The 5,332-nt window shown below is 33.9% G+C and overlaps 1 long non-coding RNA gene across 1 annotated transcript; it reads left to right on the top strand.

Moving 5' to 3' along the window:
• The first annotated feature begins 446 nt into the window (after nt 1–446).
• LOC141541396 (uncharacterized) lies at nt 447–4,724 on the top strand. The gene is made up of 3 exons (XR_012481771.1): nt 447–620; nt 3,472–3,600; nt 4,140–4,724. It is a non-coding gene; the product is annotated as an uncharacterized LOC141541396 (long non-coding RNA).
• Nucleotides 4,725–5,332: the final 608 nt, after the last annotated feature.

Below are 5,332 nucleotides of genomic sequence, written 5' to 3'. Positions count from 1 at the left end.
CCCAATTCTTAGGTCCTTCTTACTGTGATTTTCTAAGGAATGTCTCAGGGTCCAAGTTTGGGCTCTTTTCCCTACTTTTAAGCCATGGATAGGGTCCCCAGCCACACTGTCCCACAAATGATCTTGTTCCCTACAATTCCTTCAGTGTTTGTGTATTGTAGTTGTCCTCTCTGCCCTGGAACTGATACCAAGAACTCTCCTCTCTTATATCTTGATAACGTAAAGTCCTCCAATCTTTTCCTATTCAGCTGTCAGATCTCCCACATAGTCTTCAATATGAAAGTTTCTAAAGTTGAGGCTGCCTGTCAACAAACTACTCCCAGGGCTTGTTGTTTGTTGATTCTGCAGAATTAGTCTGGAGGTATTTGCACTTCCCTCAGATCCAATCTTGACCCTTGAAGGTCAGGTTTTTCCTGGAATCTGTATAAATTGTGTTAGGAGGACAACTGCTTATATCTGCTGCCTTGAGATGAAGTTCTGTCTTTTTTTGCAGAGGTAATTTTGAAAACCAAAGTTTTCCTGATCCACTCCATCATCTTAAATGTCCCACCTTTTAAAAGAAGGTTTTTCCAAGATGATTTCAGAAAGGCCTGGAGAGACATGAATTGCTGCTATGTGAAGTGAGTAGAACCAGGAGAACATTATACACAGTAACAGCAAGATTATATAATGATAAATTCTGACACATAACTCTTTTTCAACAGCAAAGTTATTCAGGTCAATTCCAAGGGTCTTGTGCTGAAGAGAGCCAGATGGCATGATTGTGAAGAAAGAACTGTGGGGATTGAGTGTGGATCACAACATAGTACTTTCACTTTTTCATTGTTGTTTGCTCACATTTTGTTTTTGTTTTTTTCCTCATTTTTTTTTTCCTTTTTGATCTGATTTTTCTTGTGCAGCATGATAATCGTGGAAATATGCATAGAAGAATCGCACATGTTTAACATATTGGATTACTTGCCATTTAGGAGGTGGGGTGAGAGGAAAGGAGGAGAAAAATTTTGAAATGCAAGATTTTGCAAGGGTGAATGTTGAAAATTATCTATGCATATGTTTTAAAAATAAAAAGCTTTAATAAAAAATTAAAAGAAGGCTTTTCTAATCCTTTTAATCTTAAAGCCCTCCTTCTGAAATTACTCTCATTTTATTCTATATGTATTTAGCTTATTTGTGTACAGTTGTTTGTATGTTTCTCTATTAAAATGTGAGTTCTTTGAGAGCAGGGATTTTTGTTTTGTTTTGTTTGTTTGTTTGCCTTTCTTTTCATCCTCAGTGCAAAACAAAATGCCTGGCACATACTAGTGTTTTAAAAATGTTCCTTATCATGCCCCAAGGGCTATCAAACTGTGTATACCCTTTGTTCCAGCAGTGTTTCTTCTGGGCTTGTATCCCAAAGAGATCATAAAGGAGGGGAAAAGACCCATATGTGCAAAAATGTTTGTGGTAGCCCTTCTTGTAGTAGCAAGAAACTGGAAACTGATTGGATGCCCAACATGAATGTTATGAAATATTATTATTCTATAAGAAATGACCAACAGGATGATTCCAGAGAGGCTTGGAGAGACTTAAATGAACTGAGCAGAACCAGGAGATCATTGTACACAGCAACAAGAGGATTATATGATGATCAATTATGTGACTTTTTACAACAATGAAATTATTCAAACCAATGGTCTTGTGATAAAGAGAGCCATATGCACACATAGATAGGACTGTGAAAATTGCGTGGGGATCACAACATAATATTTTTAGTGTTTTTGTTATTGTTTGCTTGCATTTTGTTTTCTTTCTCATCTTTTTCCTTTTTGATCTGATTTTTCTTATACAACATGATAACTGTAGAAATATATATAGAAGAATTGCACATTTTAATACATATTGGATGACTATGTTTTGAAAATAAAAAGCTTTAATAAAAATGCTCTTTGATTGATTATTGAGTAAGTCACTGGTCTTCATTGAATAAGAAAATAGCATGGTGAGATATTTTAATAATATAATACTTTGGTGGCTATATGTAAGATAGATTAGAAGAGGAAAGAGATTTGAGGCAGGGAAACCAATTTGTAGTCTACTGCAATGGTCAAAGTGAAAAGTAATAAAAACCTTAATTAAGGTCGTGGCATATCTACCATAAAGCATATCCATTTTTAGGGGAAAAGCAATTATAAATATGCATAGAATTTGAGGTCTTTATGTTGTTACAATTTGGACTAGACATTAACACTCTTTATTTCTCTTCTTTTCAAAGAATGGGAAATATTTCCATTAGGGAAACTGTCAGTAGTATAACTTGATCCACAGTTTGCTGATAATACTGGGTATATCAGATACATTTAGCCCATTCCCTATACGTGCCTCTAATTGAAATGTTGAAATATAAATGTAAATTATAGCTTGTGATTCTTAAAAACATAGTTCTGGATATCCAGGATTCAAGCAAAAGATGGAACAGTGTGGGCTTACATTTGGTCAAAAATTCAAGCTTAAATTTGGTCCACAAATTCCCATGTTAATTTTGCTTTCCAGGTCTGAAGAATAGCCAACTCTGGGGCATTCATTGTCAATTGGTGGAAAGAGAGCTTATAGTTAACACTAATGAGCTATGAATTGATGAAAATAAATAAACTCTCTACTTTTGGTCGGTCTCATGAATATTCATTATGTTAATTGTATTTCCTGAAGAGTGCCTATTGTCAGGAGTTGAGCTGGGATATTAATAATATCCAGTTTGGAGCTAATGAGGTAGATTTATATAATCACTGATTAGCTTCAGTTCCAGTATTGTAAACTACTCATTTAGAAAATGGAGAGAAGAATAAAAGATCCTTGGATGACAATATTAAAAAGTTTGTTTCTTTTGACTTGTTGCTGGATGAGGTATATGTGATCTAAGCAGTTTTGCCATCAGTATTCATCATTTAAAACCTCCTGACAGCATAGAGGGTGAGTTTACAATCACCTATTTGGTGCTTAAAGGTAACAGATATGCCTTGTTGATGGAGATGTAAGAAACTTTGCAATTTCCAGATTTTAGAATAGCCTTAATTTTGTATAATATAAAAGCTTGAAAAAATGGAAGATCTAATCTCTAAGGAAACCGTGAAAGTAGTGAATCTATTTTTGGTGAGATTCCCAGAAAATTGTTTACAAAATCCGTAGGAAGAGTAAGACAATCATCCTGACAAAGTTAAAGGCAGAAGTACAAGCAAGCCAGTAGTGTGTCAATGTTCTATTGTTCTGTGATTTAGTAAGTACTTAATTAGAACTCTTCTATGATGTCCTCAATGAAGGTCAGCTGTACACGTGATAAAAACCATTCCAATTGGCAAACATTTACGGGAAAAAAATGGTCAGCAGTGGGGATTATTATGGCTGTGTTCAGTTTTACTTACTTTATATGTAACCTCTGGAAAGACCTTAATCTCTATCCATTTATGACATGGAAATTATCTTCCTCTTCCATTTCAGAAATATCCCCATCTCGATTCAAACCAGTTCCACTTGTTCAATGATGAAGAGAGCCATCTACATCCAGAGAGAGGATGTGGGAACTGAGTGTGGACCACAACATAGCATTCTCCTTCCGTCTATTGTTTGGTTGCATTTTGTTTTCTTTCATAGATTTTTTTCTTCCTTCTTGATCTAATTTTTCTTGTGCAGCAAGATAACTATATAAATAAGTATACATATATTGGATTTAACATATATTTTAACATATGTATTGGACTACCTGCTATCTAGGGAAGGGGATGGGGGAAGGGGGGGGAAATTTGGAACAGAAGGTTTTCCAAGAGTCAATGTTGAAAAATTACCCATGCATATGTTTTGTAAATAAATTGGTTTATGTTAAGAAAATCAGAACAATACAGGCTTTCAAGGATGCTATTGCCATGTAGAAGAAAGGAAATATGAGAAATATGAGAAAGAGCAGTAAAAGTAGTAGGCTTCTCTCCTAATAATCTTTACTAAATGCTGGAAATTGAGAAAATCCAGGGATACATATTTATAGAAACTCAGAGTCCTTCAAATATATTAATACCAAGAACTAGCAAGCTTTTTTCTTTCCTTTTCCAATTCTTATCTTTAATTTTTAGGAGATTTCAAATACTCTGAAGAAGTTTTTATTTCTTTTTCAGATAATCCTATATGGAAGTGTGAAATTTTGTGATCTCCTCAGTGGCTTCCAATATTCCTCCAATTGTTAGCAACTGTCTTTGTTGTAGCCTAACCATTTGGGATTCATTTGGAAAATATTTTTACCCTATCATTTCAATAAATTAGTTCTTTGGTTCCCCCTGCCCCTGAATTGTATCCTTTCTTTCCATCTTCTTACTGTTTTCTTGTATTGAATTAAAAAATTTAAGGACCTTTCTACTCTAATTCCTAAAGCCCTTTTTCTGTTTATTTTAAATAGAATTTAGATATTATATAACTAAGCATACACAAACACTAATAGGAAAAATTCAAGGGAAGAGAAAGGAAAAAGTAGAAAGGAAGAAACTAAATGAGAAGGTCAAAAAATAAAACTTCTAAGGAAAAAATAAATGTCTCTTTTTGTAGACCTCCTTTCCACTCAACACTAGCAGAGAAAGTCATGCAAAGATACAGATATCTCTTTAGCATCAGCAAAGTTTTCCTTTTGCAATAATTTTTAGGTCTCAAACTATAACAATTTTATAAGACCATATAGGGTGGTAATCCTAATATTTTATTTCCTGACATTAAGCCAAGAAAATGTATTCTTTAAAATAAATAAATCTTTTCTTTTAAAGAGGGTGATGATTGATTGGAATCTCACAAACTAACCTATTTTTGCCTTATAAACACTTACAATGTGGCTTATAAAAATGGACATCTTTCTGTAGAACTTTTTTCTTTTGGTTGCAATTATGCTATCTTTCTATCTGTGGAGCTAGTACTAATGATTTAGAGTTTTACAAAGGAGGAGAAAGTGATTCTCAGAAGCAGCCCCTTTATACTTTGATTTTTATTACAAGGAATATCATTTGGAGAAGGAGAAATCATCAGTGATGGGAGATAAGAATGGCATACTTCATTCAGCATAAGTAATTTCTAGGTATTTCAAAAAAAGGAGTAAGAATCTAAATTTAGAATTTTCTTGTGATGATGAATGGATTAAAAAAGAAGGAGCCACTGGGAGATATGGAAGGGAGGAATTTTAGATTTCTTGAACATGGAAATAGAACACTTGTTGGTTATGGGAAGATTAAGTAGATAATGATGCAGGTTATGTGACTGTGATGAAGTAAAGATTTAGATGATGAGAAATGACAAGGCTCATGAACTCAGAAAATGAGCATGCAGTGAC

Source organism: Sminthopsis crassicaudata, chromosome 4, assembly GCF_048593235.1.
Source record: "Sminthopsis crassicaudata isolate SCR6 chromosome 4, ASM4859323v1, whole genome shotgun sequence".
NCBI lineage: Eukaryota > Metazoa > Chordata > Mammalia > Dasyuromorphia > Dasyuridae > Sminthopsis > Sminthopsis crassicaudata.
Note: the sequence above shows the minus strand (reverse complement) of the source record. Positions and strands in the feature narration are given on the sequence as shown.